The sequence below is a fragment of the Lepus europaeus genome, chromosome 11 (genome assembly GCF_033115175.1).
Source record: "Lepus europaeus isolate LE1 chromosome 11, mLepTim1.pri, whole genome shotgun sequence".
Lineage (NCBI taxonomy): Eukaryota > Metazoa > Chordata > Mammalia > Lagomorpha > Leporidae > Lepus > Lepus europaeus.
In genome coordinates, this window is record NC_084837.1 from 14,031,652 (window position 1) to 14,052,572 (window position 20,921).

General features: G+C 53.0%; 1 long non-coding RNA gene, 8 other non-coding genes and 3 pseudogenes across 9 annotated transcripts; all 12 read left to right on the forward strand.

Moving 5' to 3' along the window:
• Positions 1-999: 999 nt before the first annotated feature.
• On the forward strand, positions 1,000-1,072 carry LOC133770778 (small nucleolar RNA SNORD115; annotated as a pseudogene).
• A 1,680-nt stretch (positions 1,073-2,752) lies between these two features.
• LOC133770776 (small nucleolar RNA SNORD115) lies at positions 2,753-2,824 on the forward strand (annotated as a pseudogene).
• Positions 2,825-4,537: 1,713 nt separating this feature from the next.
• Positions 4,538-4,618, forward strand: LOC133770726 (small nucleolar RNA SNORD115). Its single transcript, XR_009867427.1, has one exon. It is a non-coding gene; the product is annotated as a small nucleolar RNA SNORD115 (small nucleolar RNA).
• A 2,044-nt stretch (positions 4,619-6,662) lies between these two features.
• On the forward strand, positions 6,663-6,740 carry LOC133770783 (small nucleolar RNA SNORD115). The gene has a single exon (XR_009867472.1). It is a non-coding gene; the product is annotated as a small nucleolar RNA SNORD115 (small nucleolar RNA).
• Positions 6,741-8,923: 2,183 nt separating this feature from the next.
• On the forward strand, positions 8,924-9,004 carry LOC133770701 (small nucleolar RNA SNORD115). The gene has a single exon (XR_009867403.1). It is a non-coding gene; the product is annotated as a small nucleolar RNA SNORD115 (small nucleolar RNA).
• A 1,716-nt stretch (positions 9,005-10,720) lies between these two features.
• LOC133770744 (small nucleolar RNA SNORD115) lies at positions 10,721-10,800 on the forward strand. The gene has a single exon (XR_009867444.1). It is a non-coding gene; the product is annotated as a small nucleolar RNA SNORD115 (small nucleolar RNA).
• Positions 10,801-11,915: 1,115 nt separating this feature from the next.
• LOC133770716 (small nucleolar RNA SNORD115) lies at positions 11,916-11,996 on the forward strand. Its single transcript, XR_009867418.1, has one exon. It is a non-coding gene; the product is annotated as a small nucleolar RNA SNORD115 (small nucleolar RNA).
• Positions 11,997-14,072: 2,076 nt separating this feature from the next.
• LOC133770772 (small nucleolar RNA SNORD115) lies at positions 14,073-14,147 on the forward strand (annotated as a pseudogene).
• A 1,891-nt stretch (positions 14,148-16,038) lies between these two features.
• Positions 16,039-16,119, forward strand: LOC133770688 (small nucleolar RNA SNORD115). The gene has a single exon (XR_009867390.1). It is a non-coding gene; the product is annotated as a small nucleolar RNA SNORD115 (small nucleolar RNA).
• Positions 16,120-17,611: 1,492 nt separating this feature from the next.
• On the forward strand, positions 17,612-19,541 carry LOC133769362 (uncharacterized). The gene is made up of 3 exons (XR_009867199.1): positions 17,612-17,730; positions 18,129-18,172; positions 19,421-19,541. It is a non-coding gene; the product is annotated as an uncharacterized LOC133769362 (long non-coding RNA).
• LOC133770689 (small nucleolar RNA SNORD115) lies at positions 17,802-17,882 on the forward strand. The gene has a single exon (XR_009867391.1). It is a non-coding gene; the product is annotated as a small nucleolar RNA SNORD115 (small nucleolar RNA).
• Positions 19,542-19,620: 79 nt separating the features above from the next.
• Positions 19,621-19,701, forward strand: LOC133770694 (small nucleolar RNA SNORD115). Its single transcript, XR_009867396.1, has one exon. It is a non-coding gene; the product is annotated as a small nucleolar RNA SNORD115 (small nucleolar RNA).
• Positions 19,702-20,921: the final 1,220 nt, after the last annotated feature.

Here is a 20,921-nt window from a genome sequence, read left to right on the forward strand (position 1 = left end):
AGGTTTCAGGGATGCTGCAGCTGGTGCCCAGTCAGCGGGGTGCCGATCACTGACTTAAGTGCCACAGGCCATGGCACCTGTAGGGTCATGCCAGGCATGCCCATTCTCCATGGCTTGCCTTGTTCAGGGGATGGTGTTCACAGGCCACATAGGTGGGCTTCTGATCAAGTTGAGCCCAACAAGATTTTTAGAGATCTTCCTTGGCCTGGGTTCATGTTCTTCCATGGGAGGGACCATACCCCATGCAGAGAGTGGACCATGGTCCAGCCTGATGCCTGTACCCCATTTTTAGAATGTGTACAGTTCTGTGGTGGGCAGCAAATCTAGGAGGAAATATCTCTGGGGGAGGAACATCCTGAGCTCCCAGGATACTATGTGTGTATGCATCCTGCATCTGAGCACCCAGACATGGTCAGAATGCTGTGTTGCTAGGCCAGAGACACACAGGGGCCTCCTTGGGTCCATCTCAAGTGATGGTTCTCTGAGCCAAGGCATGCAAGCACTTGGTTATCCTGCCTGGGTCACAGCCAAGACCTTTGGGTCATGGACAGAAATGAATAGTGTGGTACCACCTCCTGTCAGGCAGGGTGACCCAGTTCGGGTGAGCCTCTCTGCCCCCATGAGCAACAGACCCAGCAGTTCCTGGGTGAGGTGGTGGAGCTTGCCAGACCCTACATGCCAACATGGGTGGCCTCATGGATAGCCTCACCTGGGATGATGGAGAGAAAACACACTCTGGAACCAGTGTACCTGGAGCCTGACCCTGTTGTCTGTTCACACCCAACCCCTCTCTGTCCCACAGACGATGTCAGCAGAGGAAGCCACTGTAGGTGCCTGTGCCCTGGGTGAGAGTTCTGGTCAAGGCCCCAGTGGCCCATGAGCTGGTGATGCCAGCCCCATTGGAGTAGGAAACATACCTGACAGCCTGAGGTAAGCCAGTCCATCCAGGCCCTGCAGATGGGATGGCACCTGACTTCCCATGACGTGACTCTTGGGGTTGGGTCGATGAAGAGACTAGCTTGAAGAGAGATGGTGACTAAAAAATCATTCTTGATAGGATTACACCCAGCCTGGTGACAGTGGTGCAAGAGGACCCCAGGGAACACAGAAGCCTTCAGGTAGAGAACGTGGAGATTGGAGACCAAGAGCCCCTAGGCCATGATACAGTCCCCAGGCAGGTTCGGTTGGTCCTGCAGATTCCATACAAGCTACTTTCTCCTTAGGCTTGGTGTGTGCTTCCTAATGACCGAGTTGAGGGCCCTGCTGGGGACTCCTTCAAATCCTTTCATCCTCCTGTCTCTTTCAGTATGGAGTGCCGCCTGGTGGTGGTGGTTCACCCTTGCATCTTGGAACCCAGGTGAGTGGATGGTGAGCATCATGGGGTCTCTGTGGAAGAGCTGAGTGCCAGTGCAGGTCACCTGACATAAGCATGGGGGGTGAATCCATGGAGACACAGGGAGGCAGCCTCATGCTGTGCTCCAGAGCAAGCTGTGACCCTTTGGGCTCTGAGATACAGAACACCTTGCCTGACCCCAGGCCTGGTGCAAGGGCCAAATGACAGATGGCAATGGAGAGGTGGGGAGTGGCTCACATGGGGCCAGTGACCCCAATTGTTCTAGGTGGGTTGCAGCGGCTCTGGGTAGCCTTGCTGGTTTGGCTGGAAGTGGGCGGATACCAGGGGTCAGGGCTCCTTTTGGGGGCTGGGCTCAGATACTATAGAAGGCCCAGGTAGAAGACCACACTAAGCAGTGAGGGAGGTTTGATAGAGCAGCTGGCTTTGCAGGTGCCTGGATGCCTGAGAACTTCTTGTGGGTCACAGGGCTGCTGGAGACTAGGTTGCAAGAATGCTCTGTCTGGGGCCTGGTAGGGGGGTGCCAACACACAGACCATGACACATGGTGGTGAAAACACACTCCATTCCAGTCACTTGTCACAGCCAGGGCCTTGTGTTTGAAGGCCACATGGGTTGGCCTTGACCTGAGTTGAGCCCAGCAAGGATGCCAAGGGGCCTGGGCTTCCTCTTCTCCATGAAGGTTCCAAGACCTCACTGGAGGACTGGGCCATGGCCCAGCCTCAAACTATACGCCATCTTTGGGATGTGTACATGAGTGCAGTGGGCAGTGACCATAGGAGGAATGTTTCTCGTGGGAACACAGCCTGAACTCCCAGGATCCAGTGTGTGCCTGCATCTGGCCGTTAGTGCCCTGGCCTGGAATAGGAGGCCATGTTGCTAGGGCTTCAGCACTATGGGGATCTCACTGAGTGTCTCTCATGTCAATAATCTTCAGATAACAAAGTGTGTCAGAGTTTGCTTATTCAGTCCAGATCCTGGACAGGACCTAGGTCACAGGAGCAGTAGGGGAAGCCACTTCTGGCAGTGAGACCCGGCCTGAGTGGCCCATTTGGTCCAGTGACGACCAGGCCAAGCAATTCACAGGTAAGCTGGATGGAGCTTGACAATTTACCACACTACGTGGTAGCCTAAGAAGCCTCACCTTGGCCAGTGGTGACATGCATGACTAACTAGTGTACCTTACATGTCCTGATGTCTTTTCACAGCTGTTCCCTTCCCTGTCACACAGATGATGTCACCAAACTAGACCCCTGTGTATTCCACTGTCCCTGGAGCAGGGATATGGTCATGACCCGCAGCCCATGGTCACGGTGGTACCGGCCCCATTTGAGAATTAAATGTCCATGACTGCCTGAGGTAAGCCATCCATATGGGCCCTGGAAGTGGACGGATGCTCATGGTTCCTGGAGTTGAGTCTTAAAGAGAGATGATGACTTAAAAATCATGCTCAATAGGATTTCAAGGAGGCTCAGCCTAGTGACCATGTTTTAAGAGGCCTTAGGTTCCCCACATGCCTCCCTGTATAGGAGATCCTGGGGGCTGGAGCTTTAAGGTCACCAGGCAAGGATGCAGTCTCCAGGCAGGAGTGACTACTCATAGCTTCCTCTATGGGCTTTGTTTTTGCTCCCCATGGTCCAACAGATTGAGGCATACTTGGTGCACATTCGGCAGCTCCTTTCTCTTCATTGTGCCTCTCAGTGAACCCATACTGAAGGGCAAGGCACCTTTGCACCCTGGGTCCCAGGTGAGTGGATGGCAAGGATACATGAGATATGTGTATGAGAGCAGAGGCTCCTCATGGGGGAGCTGAAGCCAGCCCTAAGAATAGACCCATGGAGATACAAGAGCACAGCCTTGGGCAGTGCTCTTGTGAGAACTGTGCCACTTTGGGCACTGAGGTCAAGAACACTTCATTTGAACTCTGGGCCAAGCAAGAAATTGAAATGGTTCCTGAGGGAGGGATCACATGGACCAGTATCACCACTCGGCCAATGTGGTCTGCAGGGGCTCTGGGTTGGCTTGCTGATGTGGCTGGAAGTATGTGGACACTGGGCATAGGGTCTCTGTGTGGAGGCAGAGCTGAGATTCCATAGGAGTCCTTGGAGGGACCACATGGAAGCAGGGAGGTTACTTGGTGGGAATTGCTCTATAGGTACTGGGCAGCCTGGGAGCTTCACATGGCTTTCAAGGACTGTCGAGCAGGGGCACTGGATTCAGGGACATTCTAGCTGGTGCCTGGTCAGTGGGGTGCCAACATCTGACTTAAATTCTACAGGCCAGGGCAGCTACAGGGTGATGCCAGGCATGCCCCTTTCCCATAGCTTGCCTTGTCCAGAGGCTGGCATCCCCAAGCCATGTGTGTGGGCTTCCAAATGATTTGAGCCAAGAAAAGATGTCATAAACCCACCTGGGTTCCAGTTCCTGCTCTTCCATGGAAGGGACCAATTCGCCATGGGAGGAGTAGACCATGGTCCAGCCAGATGCCCATACCCCATGTTTGTAGGGCTTTGTGATGGGCAGTGACCCTAGGAGGAAGTGATTCGGGCACATTACTGAGCTCATGGGATGCAGTGTGTTCATGCAGCCTGGACCTGAGTGCCCAGGCCTCGTTGGAATGCCATGTTGTTAGGCCCCGGGACCCACGGGAGGCTCTTTGGGTGTGCCTCCTGTGGCCAGTGTTCTGGAGGCAAGACTGTGCCTGAGCTTGGTTTTCTTGCCCAGATCCCTGGTATGACTTTCAGGCAGGGTGCCAGAAAAAGGGGTAGCTGTAGCCCCTCTGGACAAGGTGAGGTGGACTGAGTAGGCCTCTCTGGTCCAGTGACCACCAGGCCCAACTGTTTGAGGGTAAGCTGAGCAGTTTTCCCAGCACTCCATGCCAACATGGGTGGCCTCCTGGATAGCCAACCATGTGCTCACAGGATGAAAGCATGCTCTGGAACCAGTGCACTCAGAGCTCGCCCCAGCTTTCTTATTCCCACCAGACCTCCTCCCTGTCCCACAGATTATGTCTACAAATGTTCCAGTGCCACAGATGCAAGGACTGTGGTCAAGATCTCAACAGCCCATGAGAGCCTGCTTTCCCATTGGCAAAGGAAACACCTATGACTCTCCAAGATAGCCAATCCATCAGGGCCCTTGAAGGGAATGAAGCCAGTGGGATCATATGTTGTGGTTCCTGGGGTCGGTTTGATGATGAGACCTCCTACTGTCTTGAAGAGAGATGATGACTTAAAAATCATGCTCAATAGGATTACGCTGAGGCCCAGCCTAGTGACAGTGGTGCAAGAGGACCTTGGGGTAAGCAGGTCCCTCCCAGGGGAGGAGACTCTGGAGACAAGAGATGTTTTGGATCTCCAGGCCAGTTTGAGGTACAACAGAAGGAGCGGCCGGCACTGTGGCTCAATAGACTAATCCTCCACCTGTGGCACCGGCACACCGGGTTCTAGTCCCAGTCGGGGCACCAGATTCTGTCCTGGTTGCCCCTCTTCCAGGCCAGCTCTCTGCTGTGGCCAGGGAGTGCAGTGGAGGATGGCCCAAGTGCTTGGGCCCTGCACCCCATGGGAGACCAGGAGAAGCACCTGGCTCCTGCCTTCGGCTCAGCGCGGTGGCCATTGGAGGGTGAACCAACGGCAAAGGAAGACCTTTCTCTCTGTCTCTTTCACTGTCCACTCTGCCTGTCAAAAAAAAAAAAAACCAGAAGGAGCAGCTGCTCATGATGGATGCATCCCAACCTCCTTCCTCCTTGGGCTTGGTATCTGCTCCCTGCTGGCTGAGTTGTGAGGACCTGCTGGGTGCTTGAATTTCAGCTCCATTCTACTCCTTGTGTCTTTCAGTGAGATGAGCAACCAGGTGGGGCACTCTTGCTCCTAGGTTCTGGGTGAGTGGATAGAAAATGTCATTGAGGGGGTGTGCAAAATGCTGTCTTGTAGGGTCACTGGATGAGAGTCTGAGTGGTGGACTCCTGGAGACTCTAGAAGGCAGCCTTAGGCAGGACTCCTAAGTAAGCTGTGCCTCTTTAGGCTCTGAGGTGAAAAATGAGTTACCCAGACCCCTGGCCTGGTATGAGGGCAAAGTGAGGAATGGAAAAGGTTCCTGAGGGAGGGTTCATATAGGGCCAATGCCTTTAGTTGCCTCTAAGTGGGCTATAGTAGCTCTGCATTGCTTTGGTCATGTGACGAGCACTGGGCAGGCCTCTGAGCAGGGCAGTGATCACTGGGAGCATGGGCTGAGGGCCACACCAGGTCAGTGAGAGACGATTGATGGGGCAACCAGCTCTGCAGGTGCCTGGAAGTCCGAGAATCTCATGTGGATCACAGAGCCACTGGAGCCTAGGCTGCAAGAATGCTCTCTCCAGTGCCCAGAAGGCGGATGCCAACCCTCAAGTTAAGGCACTTGTAAGGTGATGCCAGTCATGTCCCATCTTGCCTGCATGCTTCAGCCAGGGCTTTGTGTTTGTAGGCCACCTGGGTGGCACTTGGCCTGAGTTCAGCCCAGAAAGGGTGCCAAGGCTCCTCCTGGACCTGGGCTTGCTCTCCTCCATAGGAGGCTCCAAGGTCCCACTGGAGGACTGGGCCATTGTCCAGCTCAATGACTATATCACATCTTTGGGATGTGTATGTGACTGCAGTGGGCAGTGTCCATAGGAGGAAGATATATTTGGGAGGCACAACCTAAGCTCCCAGGATCCAGTATGTGCATGCAGCTTGGCCCTTGGTTCCCTGGCCTTGACTAGGAGGCCGTGTGGCCTGGGCTATGGCCACAGACAACCTCCTTGGGTGTGTATCATGTGACCAGTCTTCAGATACCAAGGTTGTGCCAGTGTTTCCTTGTTCAGCCTAGGTCCAGTCCAGTTCCTGGATCACGGGAGAAGGGTAGAAAATGGGGTAGTCATTTCTGGCAGTGGAACCTGGCCTGAGTGGCCCCCCTTGGCCTGGTTACCAGTGGGCCCAGGCATTCGCAGGCAAGGTGGATGGAGCTTGCAGATCCACCACACCAACAGGGTGGCCTGGGAAGCCTCAAAGGGTGACAGGGCCAAAGCATGCCTGGAACCAGTGAACCCTACTTGCCCCTGCTGTCTATTCACACCTGTCCCTTTACCTGTCCCATAAATGATGTCACCAAGGGAAGCCCCCATGGCTTCCACTGCCCCAGGAGCAAGGGCTGTGGTCAAGGCCCCAGCTGCACAGAGAGCTAGTGGTGCAAGCCCTGTTGAAGAAGGCAATGCCTGTGACTCCCTGAGGTAAGCCAATTCATCCAGGCCCTTAACATGGGATGGCAAATGGGCTTCCATGGTGTGATTCCTGGGGTTGGGTAGATGATGAGACCTCATACTGTCTCAAAAAAGAGATTATGACTTAAAAATCATGCTCTACTCTGAGGACAGCCTAGTGGTATAAAGGACTTTGGTTTCCCAATAAGCCTTCCAGGGGAAGAGATGCTGGGGAATGGAAACCTTGAGGCCCCTTAGGCAAGAATGCAGTCCCCAGGCAGGCACAGCTGCTTGTTCAGGTTCTACCAGAGCACCTTCCTCCTTGGGCTTCATTTGTAACCCCCTTGAACTGATGGCTTGAGACAAACTGTATGCACCTTCCTCAGCTCCTTTCTCCCTTTTGTGTTTTTCAGTGAGCCTGGCTGCTTAGTGGATCATCTTTGTGCCCCGGGTCCCAGGTGAGTGGATTGTGAGGGCTCCCAAGGTGTGTGCATAGGAGCAAGGGGTCTGGGTAGGTGAACTGAAGCTGGACCCAGGAGTGTACCAACAGAGACACCAGAAGGCAGCCTTAGGAAGTGCTCCTGGGTAAGCTGTTTCCCTTTGGTTACTGAAGTCCAAAACAGCTGATCTGAACACTGGGTCAAGCTAGGAATGGAAATTTTTCCTGAAGGAGGATTCATGAGGTCCAGTGCCACCACGTGGCCAGTATGGGCAGTAGTGGCTCTGGGTTGGCTTGCTGGTGTAGCCAGAGGTATGCATATACTGGGGATAGGGTCTCTGTAAAGGGGAAGATTCCATATGAGACCCTGGACCTAGACTACATCTAGGCAGGAAGGGAGGCTCTGCAGGTACTGGGCAGCCTGGGAGCTTCATTTTCATCCTAAATACCCTCAAGCCCAGGTTGCAGGGATGCTCCAGCCAGTGCCTGGTCAGGGGGGTGCTGACACCTGATGACATTCCACAGTTCAGGGCACCTGCAAATGATGCCAGGCATACCCTGCTCCACAGCTTGCCTTGTGCAGGGGCTGTCCACATGGGTGGGCTTCCAAATTGTTGAGCCCAGTAAGGATGCTAGGGACCCTCCTGGGCCCGGACTGCCTCTCTTCCATGGGAGGGACCAATTCCCCATGGAAGAGTGGGCCATGGTTCAGCCCAATGACTGCACTCCATGTTTGGGATGGGTACTGTTCTGCAGTGGGCAGTGACCCAAGAGAAAGTGTCTATTCTGAGGTCCTGGGATGCAGTATGTGCATGCAACCTGCAGCAGAGTGCCAAGGCCTGGTCGGAACACCATGTTGTTAGTCCCAGGACCCTACAGGGGCCTCCTTTGTTGTTTCTCATGTGATCGGTCCTCTGGTCCAAGGCTGAGCCAAGGCTGGGTTACCCCTCCAGGACCTTGGGTTTGGGAGCAGGAAGCAGCACTGCAGCACCTCCTGCAAAGGCCTCACAGCCAAATGGGCATCTCTGACCCAGTGACCAACAGGCCTGTTAGTGGGCGATATGAGTGAGATGCCCGACATTCCACCCCAATAAGGGTGGCTTCCTGGATAGCCTCACCTGCTTCTAATGAACAACTATGGTCTCTATATAAAAAAGTAAGATTAAGTATTGCTGACTTTCCAGTTTGTTATTGTGTAAAGAGCCACTTCTGAGGGTGGTTACAAAGGTAACCCATGGGAAGAGCACTTCTATGAATCTGTGCTATGCTCTTTCCAAATATGTGCTGAATTTATGCTTAGTAGGTGATTTCAGTTCTGTGAATATATTTTGGGATATATACCCATTAAAATTTTCATAGTTCTGCTTGTTGTCCTTCTAGAAGGACCACTGCTGCTGGGTGGCCTTCTCTGCCTTTCTTATAGTCAGCTGAATGATCTGCATCTCTGACTTGCTTGAAATCTTGCTGAAGATGTTCTCATTTTCTGTTTCACTGTTTGGATTCAGTGGGGTGTTTGTTGGCTCTGTTGTGTTCATTCACCAATTTGTACACAACTGTTGTCCTTTCCTACTATAAACAGTAAATATAGTTTGGTATCCTGTATCTTGGTGTATATTAAACAGTGCATCTGAAGGCTAGAAAAAAAAGCATGCTCTGGAACCAGTATGCCCAGAGCCTGCCCCTGCTGTCTGCTCACACCTGACCCTCTCCATGTCCACAGATGATGTCTGCAAAGCAAGCCTCTGTGGATTCCTGTTTCCCAGGGATAAGGGCTGTGGTCAAGGCCCCAGTGGCCCATGAATGGATCCTTCCAGCACCGTTGGTGTAGGAAACATCCTTGACTCCCTGAGGTAAGCCAATCCATCTGAGCCCAAGAGGGAGGATGGTGCCAATGGGATTCTGCTGTGTGGTTCCTGGGGTTGGGTCAATGATGAGACCTCATACTGTCTCAAAGAGAGATGATGACTTAAAAATTATGCTCAATAGGATTACACTGAGGCCCAGCCTAGTGACAGTGCTGCAAGGGAAGCTTGGGGTAACCAGGTGCCTTCCAGGGGAGGAAACCTGGGGACTTGAGGCCTCAAGACTGCCTTAGAAGCTCCCAAGCTGCCCAGTCCACATACAGGAGCTGTTGCTCCTCCAGGATCTGCTGAAATTCCTTCTTCCTTGGGCTTGGTGTGTGCTCCCTGATGATTGGTGGCTGTGCTCCTACCTCAGCTCCTTTCATCCCTTCATGTCTTTCAGTGAGCCTTGCTGCCCAGTGGGGAACCATTGCGCCCCAGTCCCCAGGTGAGTGGTTGGCTGAGGTCATGAGTCATGTGTGGGGGAACACGGTCCTTGGCATGTCACCTGAAGTGAGCCCCAGGAGTGGACCCATGGAGCTTCAAGAAGGCAGACTATGGCAGTATTCCTGGGAGCTCTGTGCCCCTTGGGACTCTGAGATCCAGATCACCTTGCCTGAACACTTGGACTGGTGCATGGGCCAAGCAAGGAGTGGAAGCAGTTCCTGAGGAAGTGTGGACAATGCTGCCACTCGGCCAGTGTGCACTGCAGCGGTTCTGGATTGCTTTGCTGGTATGGATGGAAGTATACAGACACTAGTGATCAAATCTCTGTGCAGAGGTGGAGCTCCTATTCAATTATAGGCCCTTGCCCTAGAGCACACCGAGGAAGGGGAGGAGGTTTAACAAGGTACCCAGCTCTGCAGGTGATGGGCAGCTTGGGAACATCACATGGGTCCCAAGGACATTGGAGCCTCGGTTGCTTGGAAGCTCCAGCCAGTATCTGGTCAATGGTATGCCAATACCTTACTTAAATGCCACAGGCCAAAGCACTTGCAGGATGATGCTGGGCATGCCCCTTCCCCATGGCTAGCCTTGTTAAATGTCTGCATTTGAAGGCCACATGGGTAGGCTTCCAAATGAGTGGAGCCCAACAAGGATGCCAGGGACTCTCCTGGGCCTGGGCTCCATCTCCTCCATGGGAGGGACTAAATCCCCATGTTTGGGATTTATACAGTTCTGTAATGGGCAGCAACCACAGTACAAAAGTGTTTCTGGGCAGAATAGCTTGAGCTCCCAGGATGCAGTGTGTGCATGCATCCTGCACCTGAGTGGCCTTGCCTGGTCAGAATGCCATGTTGTTAGGCCCAGATCCCCACAGGGGTCTCATTGGGTGCATCTCATATGATAAGTCTTCTGGGCCAAGGGTGTGCCAGCTCTTGGTTGTCCAGCCTGGGTCTCGACAAGGACCTTGGGGTAAAGGGCAGAAAGGAGCAGTGGGGTAGCCCTTCAGGCTGTCAGGGTGACCAAGCCTGGGTAAGCCTCTCTCACCTCATGACCAACATACCCAGCAGTTCTTGAGTGTAGTAGGTGCAGCTTGCCTGACCCTACACAACAAAATAGGTGGCCTTCTGGATAGCCTCACATGGGCTGATGGGGAGAAACACACTCTGGAATCAGTGTACCCAGAGCCTGACCCTGCTGACTGTTCACACTTGACCCCTCTCTGTCCCATAGATGATGTCAGCAGAGGAAGCTCCTGTGGGCTCCTGTGCCCCAGGGGCAAGAACTGCTGTCAAGGATCCAGCAGCCCTTGAGCTGGTAGTGCCAGTCCCATTGGTGTAGGAAACATCCCTGAGTGCCCAAGGTAAGTCAATCTATCTAGGCCCTAAAGGTAGCATAGAGAAATTGATATCCCATGGTGTAGTTCTTGGGTCAGGTCAATGATGAGACCTTTACTGTCTTGAAGAGAGATGATGACTTAGAAATCATGCTCAGTAGGATAATGCTGAAGCCCAGCTTAATGACAGTGGTGCAAGAGGATGTGCAAGGGATGATTTTAGATTTAGTAGGAGGCCTGGGCTGAAGTTACTATGGTAGGGAGCAAGGTTTGGTGGAGCAGCAGCTCTACCATTGTCTGGTACCCTGGGATTTTTCTCATGCATTGCAGTGCTGATGAATGCTAGGACTCAGGGACACTCTGGGCATTGCATGGTCGGAGTGTGCCAACATATTGGCTAGGGCACTTTCAGGGTGATGCCAGGCATGCAACATCCCACCTTTTGTCTCGTCCATGGACTGGCATTTGTAGACAACAGGAGTGGGCTTCATAATGAGTTGAGCCCTGAAAGGATGCCATGGCTCGTCCTGAGCCAAGGCTCCCACTCCTCCACACCAAGGCTTGAACCATGGTCCAGTCTGATACCCATACCCCATCTTTGGGATGTGTATACAAAGGTGGCAATCAACAACCATAGGAAGATGGTATCTCCAGAGGTAAGGACTGCCTGAACTCCCAGGATACACAGTGTGCATACAACCTGCAGCTGAGCACCTGGGCATGACTGGCAATGCCATTTTGATAGGCCCACAGCCACATAAGGGGCTCCTTGGGTATGTCTTTTTGGAATGGCACTCTGATACTTAGGCTTAGTCATTGCCTAATGACTAGTCCAGTTCCTTGTAAGGACCTAGGTGTCAGGGGCAGGAAGGAACAGTGGGGGTAGACGTTTCCAGCAGGATGATCCTATCCAAGTGACCCTTTCTGTCCCAGTGATGACAATGCCCAGCAGTTTGCAGGGCAGGTGGGTGGAACTTGAGTGACCCACCCCAGCTACAGGGGTGGGCTCCTAGATAGCTTCACCTGGGCCAATGGAGCTAAAGCATGCCACAGAACCAGTGTATCCTAGCCTGCCCAACTCTCTGTTCACACTGGGCCCCCTTCCTGTCCCATAGATGATGTCACCAAAGGAAGATCAGTGGAATCCAGTGCCCCTGGATCTAGGGCTATGGTCAAGGTCTCAGCGTCCCATGAGCTGCTGGTTCCAATCCCATTGGCAAAGGAAACGTCCATGACTCTCCAAGGTAAGTGGAATGATTCCAGTGCGATCGTATGGTATGGTTCCTGGAGTTGGGTCGATGATGAGACCTCACACTGTCTCGAAGAGAGATGATGACTTAAAAATCATGCTCAATAGGATTATGCTGAGGCTCAGCCTAGGGACAGTGGTGCAAGAGGACCTTGGTGTAACCAGGTGCCTTCCAGAGGAGAAATCCTTGGGGACTATGAACCTGGAGGGCTCCCAAATCAGCATGCAGTCCCCAGGCAGTAGGGGCTGCTCATGCAGGATGCACCAAAGCTCCACCTTCCTTGGATGTGGTATGTGCTCACTGCTGTCTGAGTTCCAGGGCTGCTCTGGATGCTACTTCGTCAACTCCTTTCATCCCCTGATGTCTTTCAGTGAGAAGACTTACCTGGCAGAAAACCCTTGAACCTGGAGTTCTAGGTGAGTGGATGGAGGGTGTCATTGGGCCTGTGTGGGTCAGCGGGGGTTCTGAGCAGGCCATCTAATGCAAGTCTGATGTGGTGACCCACAGATATTTAGAACACAGCTTTGGGAAGTGCTCTTTTTTTAAAAAAAATTATTTATTTATTTGAAAGTCAGAGTTACAGAGAGAGAGAAGGAGAGGCAGAGAGAGGTCTTCCATCCACTGGTTCACTCACAAGATGACCTCAATGGCCGGAGCTGTGCCAATCCAAAGCCAGGAGCCAGGAACTTCTGGATCTCCCATGCTGGTGCAGCGTCCCAAGGACTTGGGCCATCTTCCACTGCTTTCCCAGGCAATAGCAGAGAGCTGGATTGGAAGTGGAGCAGCCAGGACTCAAACTGGCGCCCATATGGGAGCTGGCACTGCAGGCACAACTTTACCTGCCATGCCACAGCGCCAGCACCTGTGCAGTGCTCTTGAGTGAGCTGTGCCCTATATGAGCTCTGAGGTGCAGATCATCTTATCCGAAACTGGCCTGCTGCAAGGGAAGGGCAAGGGATGGCAATGATTTCTGGGGGAGGGTTCATGTGGGTCAGCCCCCCAATTTGTCCTAGGTTGGCTGCAGCAGCCTTGGATCGCCTTTTTGGTATAGCTGGAAGTGAGTAGACACAGGGAATCAGGGCTCTCTGTAAGGCTTGGTTTTAGATTCAGCAGGGGGCCCAGGCTGAGTATACCCTATCAGGGAGGGAGGTTTGGTGGGACAGCTGTCTCTGCCAGTGCCTGGCAACCTGCAGTTTCATGTAGGTCACAAGGCCTATGTATCATAGGACTCAGGGGCCCTCTAGCCAGTGCCCAATAATGGGTTTCTGACACCCAGGCCAGGGCACCTGTACAATGGTGCCCAACATGCTCCATCCCCACTGCTTGCCTCAACCAAGAACTGGTGGTCCCTTGCAGTGAGTGAGCTTTGGACTGAGTTGAGCCCATTAAAGATGTTAGGGCCCATCTTGGTCCCAACTCCCACTCCTGCACAGGATGCACTGAGGTCACATAGAAGAGTGGGCCATGGTCCAGACTAAATCCCTTTCCCTACCTTTGGGATGTGTATGGGATTTTGGTGGGCAGCTACCATGGACAGAAGTTGTCCCCGAGGTATATAGCCTGAGCTCCTAGGAGGTAGTGTGTGCACCAGCCTGTACCTGAGTGTTCGGGCATGGATGGAGACACTGTTTTGGAAGGCTTGGGTCCCCACTGGAGAATCCTTGGGTACATTTTGTGCCAATTGTCTCTGACACTAACATAGGGTTAGTGCTTCAATTTCCAGCCCAGGTATCATTCACACCTAGGTCACAGGAAGGAAGGAGCAGTGGCATTAGCTGCTTCATTCATGGCAACCCACACAGTGACCCCATCTGCTCAGTGACTAACAGGCCCCGTAATTGTCCAGCAAGGTGGGCAGAGCTTACCCAAACCAACACACCTACAATTGTAGCTTCCTGGAAGCCTTACCTGGGCCAACTGAGCCAATGCACACTCTGAAACATGTGTACCTTAGCCTGCCCCTGCAGTCTGTTCACACTTGCCCCCACTCTGTCCACAGATGTTGTCACAAGGGAAGCCTTGGTAGGGCCTAGCATCTCATGGGCAAAGACTGTTGTTGAAGCCCCAGCAGCCCATGAACTGGTGCTATGAGTCTGGTTGGCAAAGGAAATACTCAGGACTGCCCAAGATAAGCCAAACCATCAAGGCCCTTGAGATCAGTTGGCACCAAGAACTTCTCATAGTGTAGTTCCTGGAGTTGGATTGATGATTTGCCTTTATACTGTCTTGAAGAGAGATGATGACTTCATGCTCAATAGGATTATGCTGAGGCCCAACCTCGTGACGGTGGTGCAAGAGGACCTTGGGGTAACCAGATGCCTTCCATGGGAGGAGACCCTGGGGACTGGAGACCTTGATGCCCCCCTCCCCAGACCAGGACATGGTTTGCATGCAGGATCATCTACTCATGTAGTATTGGCACAAGATCCTTCCTTCTTGGCTTGATTGTGATCCCTGCTGTCTGAGTTGTGGGGCCATGCTGGGGGCTCCTTCCTTACCTCCTTTGGGCTCCAGTATCTTTCAATGGGACCAGCTGCCTGGTGGGGAACCCTTGGAGCTGGGGTTCTAGGTAATAGGATGGAGGTTGTCATTGGGCCTGTGTAGGGCATATGTGTGCTCCCCATTGGCCAACAGTTGGTGCTACACTGGCTACTGCTTCCATAGCTCCTTTCTTCCAATTGGGTCTTTCAGTGAACCTTGCTGCCAAGTAGGACACAGTTGCTCCCCAATTCTCAGGAGAGTGAATGGCTAGGGTCATGTGTTGGTGAGCAGTGTCCTTGGTGGGTCACCCAAAGTGAGACTGAGGGTTGGATGCAAGGAGCTTCAGGAAGGCAGGCTATGTCAGTGCTCCTGGGTGAGCTGTGATCTTTTGGGCTCTGAGGTATACAGCACCTTGCCTGAACCAAGCCAAGCAAGAGATGGTAAGAGAGGAGTCATATGGGGCCAGTGCTGCACTTGGCCAATGTGGGCTGCAAGTACTCTATGTTGGCTTTCTGGTATGGACAGAAACATGCAGGCACTGGTGTTCAGATCTCTATGTGTGGGGATGGAGCTCAGATTGCATAGGAGACCCTGGCCCTGGACCACACTGAGGCAAGTAGGACAATTTGGCAGGGCAAATAGCTCTAAAGGTGCTAGGCAGCTTGGGAGCTTCACATGAGTGGCAGGGACACTGGAGCCTAGGTTGAAAGGATGCTCCATTTGGTGCCTGGTCAGGGAGTACTGACACCTGACTTAATTTCCACAGGTCAGTGCATCTGCTGTGTTGTGCCAGGCATGCCCATTTACCACAAACTTGCCCTGTCCAGGGGCTGGCATTCACAGGGCATATAGATTGGCTTCCAAATGAACTGACCCAACAGTGATGCCAGTGACTCTTTTAGTCCCAGTTTCCCACTCCTCCATGGGATGGAACAATTCCCCATGGGAGGAGTAGGCCATGTTCCAATCCATTGTCTATACCCCACATTGGAAATATGTATGGTTCTGAGGTAGGCAGCGATCATAGGAAGAAGTATATCTGGGGGACACAGCCTGAGCTCCCAGGAGTCAGTGTATGCATGCAGCCCACAACTGAGCACTCAGGCTTGGTTGGAACACTGTGTTGTTAGGCCCAGGGCCCCAAGAGCACCTCCTTAGGTGTGTCTTGGGGATAGAACCTCTGGGCTAAGGTGTTCCAGTTCTTGGTTGTCCAGCATGGGTCCTGACCAGGACCGTTGGGTCAAGGGGAGAAAAGAGCAGTGGGATAACTTCCTTCCAGCAGGCAGAACATTCCAGCCTAGGTGTGCTTCTCTACCCTGTGGCCAACAGATCCAGCAGGAGCAGGTAAGGTGGGTGGAGCTTGACTGACCCTCTACTCCTACAGGGGTGGCCTCCTAGATAGCATCACCTGGGCCAGTGGGGCCAAAGCACACTCTGGAACAGTTTATCCTAGCCTGTTTCTGCTGTCTTTTTACACCTGTCTCCTTCTCTGTTCCACAGATGTCAGCAGAGGAACCTCCTGTGGGGTCCAGTGCCATGGGAGCAAGGGCTGTGGTCCAGGTCCCAGAGTCCCATGAGCTGATGTTGCAATCATGATTGCAAAAGAATCATCTAGGACTTCTTGAGGTAAGCCAATTCTTTTAGGTCCCAGAGGTGGGCTAGCATAAGTGTGGTTCCTGGGATTGGGTCGATGATGAGACCTCATACTGTCTTAAAGAGAGATGATGACTTAAAAATCATGCTCAATAGGATTACGCTGAGGCCCAGCCTAGTGACAGTGGTGCAAGAGGATCCCAGGGTGCACATGAGTCTTCCAGGAGAGAATGTGGGGACTGGAGACCCCCAGGCCAGGATGCTATCCCCAGTCAGGTTCAGTTGGTCCTACAGGATCCACTCAAGCTACTTCCTCCTTGGACTTGGTGTGTGCTCCCTAATGACTGAGTTGAGGGCTCTGCTGCAGGCTCCTTCTTCAGTTCCTTTCATCTCCTTGTCTCTTTCAGTGTGGTATGCTGCCTGGTGGTTCATCCTTGTGTCCCAGAACCCAGGTGAGTGGATGGCGAGTATCATGTGGCCTCTGGGGAGGAGCTGAGTATCAGGGCAGGTCACCCAACACAAGCCTGAGACACAGGGAGGCAGCCTTAGGCTGTGCTCTAGAGCAAGCTGTGCCACTTGTGCTTTGAGGTCCAGCACATCTTGCCTGAATCCCTGGCCTGGTGTAGGGACAACAGAATGATGGCAATGAATTCTGGTGTGGGTTTCTCATGGGGTCAGTGCCCCTAGTTATCCTAGGTGGGCTGCAGAGGCTCTGGGTGGCCAGAAGTGTCAGATACTTAGGATGAGGCCTCTTTGTGGTAGCAGGGCCCAAGTACTGTAGAAGGCCTAGGCAGAAGACCACACAAAGCAGTGATGGAGGTTTGGCATGGCAGCTGGCTCTGCAGGTGCCTGGCAGCCAGGGAGCTTCACATGGGTCACAGAAGTGCTTGAGCCTAAGCTGCAGGAAGGCTGTGCCTGGTGCCCAATAGGGCCATGCCAACTCACTGCCCATAGCACCTATACGGTGGTGCCAACACCCCACATCCCCCCTGCAGTTGTTTCAGCCATGGGCTTGTGTTTGCAGGCCACACAGGTGGGCCTCAACCTGAGTTAAGCCCAGCAAGGATGCACAGACCTACTAGATCCAGACTTCCTCTGCTCCCCTAGAGGTTCCAAGGCCCGCTGGAGAACAGAGCAATGGTCCAGCCCCATGCCTGTACCCCATTTGGGGATGTGTACATGACTGTAGTGGGCAGTGACCATAGGAGGAATGTATCTTCATGGGATACAGCCTGAGCTCCCAGGATCCAGTGTGTGCATGCAGCCTAGGCCTTAGTGCCCTGGCCTGGACTAAGAGGCCATGTTGCCAGGGGTAGGGCCCATGGGAGCCTCCTTGAGTGTCTCTCATGTCATCAGTCTTCAGATATCAAGACTGTGTCAGACCTTGCTTGTTTAGCCCAGATCCTGGCCAGAACCTGTATCTTGGGGAGAAGATGGAGCAATGGAGGATGCTGCTACTGGCAGGAGGACCCAGCCTGAGTGACCAACAGGCCCAGTGGCTTACCTGCAAAGTGTGCAGAGCTTACCAATCCACTGCACTACATGTAGCCTCCTAAAAAGCATCACTTGGGTGCTGCGGCCAAGCATACCTGAAACTGTTATACTCTACCTGCCACTGCTGTCTTTTCACATCTGTCCCCTTCCCTGTCCTACAGATAATGTCACCATAGGAAGGCTCCATGGCTTCTACTGCCTCTGGGGCAGGGTTGTGGTCAAGGCCCCAGCAGCCCATGAACTGATTTGCCAGCCCCATCAGAGAATGAAATGTTCACAACTGCCTGAGGTAAGCCAATCCATCCAGACCCAAGAGTTGGAATGGCACCAAGGACTTCCCATGATGTGGTTCCTAGGGTTGGGTCAATGATGAGACCTCATACTGTCTCGAAGAGAGATGATGACTTAAAAATCATGCTCAATAGGATTACACTGAGGCCCAGCCTAGTGACAGTGGTGCATCAGGCCCTGAGGTCCCCACATACCTTCATGGGGAGGAGAACCTGGGAAGTGGAGATCTCCAAGCTGCCCAGGCAAGGATGCAGTCCCCAGCCAAGAGCAACCTTTCATGCAGGTTCCACCAATCTCCTTCCTCCTTGGCCTTGGTTTGTGCTGACCATGTGCTGAAACCATGAGGCACACTGGGTGCACCTTCCTCAGCTCCTTTCTCCCCATTGTGTCTTTCAGTGAGCCCTGCAGCCAGAGGGACACCTATGCCCCCTAGGTCCCAGGTGAGTGGATGATCAGGATTCATGAGGCATGTGCTTGGAAGCAGGTTGTCTTGGTGGGACAGCCAAAGTGAGCCCCAGGAGTGGACCCATGGAGATACAGGAGGGCAGCTTTAGGAGGTACTCCTGAGTGAGCTGTCCCCTTGGGCACTGATGTCCAGAATACCTATCCATGTGAGATAGGAAAAGGTACCTGGGGCAGGGGTCACATGGACCATACCACAACTCAGCCAGCGTGGGCTGCAGAGGCTGTAGATTGGCTTGCTGGTGTGGCTGGAAGTGCATACATACTGTGGTAGGGTCTCTGTATGGAGGCAGAGCTCAGATTCCATAGGAGGCCTGGGCCATGGACCACACCAAGGCAGAGAGCAAAGTTTGGTGGGGCATGTGGTTCTTCAGGTGCCAGCAGCCTTGGAGCTTTATGTAAGATGCAGTGACACTGGAGCCTAGGTTGCAGGGACACTGTAGCTGGGGCCTGATCAGGAGAGTACTGACATGATTCTAGTTCCACAGGCCAGGGCAACTGCAGGGTGCTGCCAGGCATGCCCCTCCCCAACAACTTTCTTTATCCAGTGGCTGTCATTCGCAGGTCACCTGGGTGGGCTTCCAAATAATTTCATGCCAGCAAGGATGTCAGGAACCCACCTGTGCCTGGGCTTGCTCCTCCATCGGAGAGACTAATTCACAAAGGAACAAGTGGGTCATGATCCAACCCAATGCCTATACCCCATGTTTGGGATGTATATGGTTCTGTGGTGGGCAGAAACCCTAAGAAGAAATGTCTCGGGGTGGGGGGTGCATCCTGAGCTCCTAGGATGCAGCATGTGCATGCAACCTGCACTCGAGTGACCAGGGCTGATCAGAATACTGTGTTAGGCCCAGGTCTCGTGGGTATGTGGGCCTCCTTGGGTGTGTCTTGTGACCAGTCCTCTAGGAACAAGGCTGTACATGCTCTTGGTTGTCCTTCCCAGGTCCTGGCCAATACTTTGGGGTCAGGAGCCAGAGGGAGTGCTGGGAGTAGCCCCTCTGGACACGACCGCATGACCCATGTATGGTCCCTCTGGCGCATGACCGAGAGTCCCAACTTTTGTGTGTGGTATGAGCAGACTTTGCCTGACACTCCATGCCAACATGCATAGCCTCCTGTATAGCCAACCTTGTGCTCACAGGGTAGAAGCATGCTCTGGACCCAATATACCCAAAGCTTTCCCCTGCTGTCTGTTCATACCCAATCACCTCCCTGTCTCACAGATGAAGTCTCCAAAGGAAGCCCCCATGGATTACAGTGCCCCAGGTGCAAGGGCTGTGGTCAAGGTCTCAGTGGCTCACAAGCTGCTGCTTCTAGCCCCTTTGGCAAAGCAAATCTCTGTGACACTCTAAGGTAAGCCAATCCATCTGGGCCCTTGAGTAAAATGATTCCAGTGGCAATGTATGTTGTAGTTAATGGGGTTGGGTCAATGATGAGACCTCATACTATCTCGAAGAGAGATGATGACTTAAAAATCATGCTCAATAGGATTACACTGAGGCCCAGCCTCGTGACAATGGTAAAGAGGTCCTTGGGGTAACCAAGTGCTTTCCATGGGAGGAGACCCTGGGGACTGGAGACCTTGAGACTCCCAAGCCAGGAAGCAATCCCCAGGCAGGAGAGACTGCTCATGCTGGATGAACCCAAGCTCCATCTTCCTTGGTTGTGGTATGTGCTATCTGTTGTCTGAGTTTCAGGGCTGTGCTGAGGCTCTTTCCTCAGCTCCTTTTATCCCCTGGTGTCCTTCAGTGAGCAGATTTGCCCAGCAGGGCATCCTTGGACCTGAAGTTCTAGGTGAGTGGATGGAGGGTGTCACTGGGCATATGTGGATCAGTAGGGATTCTGGTTGGATCAGCTGATGTAAGCTGGATGTGTGGACTCAGGGAGAATTAGCAAGGCAGCTTTGGCAATGCTCCTGTGAGCTGTGCCCCTTTGGCGCTGAGGTCCTGATCGTCTTACCTAAAACTCTGGTCTGGAGAGAAGAATAGAGCAAGGAATGGCAATGATCCTGGGGGAAGGTTCACATCGGACCAGTCTCTGCATGTGTCCTAGATTAGCTTCATCAGCCCTACATTGCTTTGTTGGTATGGACTGAAGTGGACAGATACAGGGAATCAGGTCTCTTTCAGTTGCAGATTTTAGATTCAGTAGAAGGACCAGGCTGAAGATACCATGGCAGAGGAAAGGTTTGGCTGGGCGACCTGCTATGCCATTGCCTGGTAGCCTGGGATTTTCATGAGTGTCGTGAGGCCGTTGAACCCTAGGACCTAGGGATACTCCAGGCAATGCTTGATGAGGGTGAGCCAAGATCTAGGTCAAGGTACTTTCAGGGTTATGTTAGGTATGCAACATCCCACCATTTGTCTCATCCATGGGCTGACATTAGCATGCCACATGGGTGGGCTTCAGACTGAGTTGAGTCCAGCAAGGATACCATGACCCCTCCTGAACCAGGGCTCCCACTTCTCCACAAGAAACACCGAGGAGTGAACCATGATCCAGTCAGATGCCCATACCCCATCTTGGGTAGTGTATGAAATGGTGGTGGGTGGAATGGAAAGTGTCTCCTGGGGGTACTTCCTAAGCTCCCAGGATCTGCTGTGTTCACCCATCCTGCACCTGAACCCCTGGGCATGACTAACTATGCAGTGTTGGTAGTTAGAGCCTCATGGGGGGCTCAATGAGTGTGTCTCTTTGGAATGGAATGCTGAGGCTTTGGCCAAG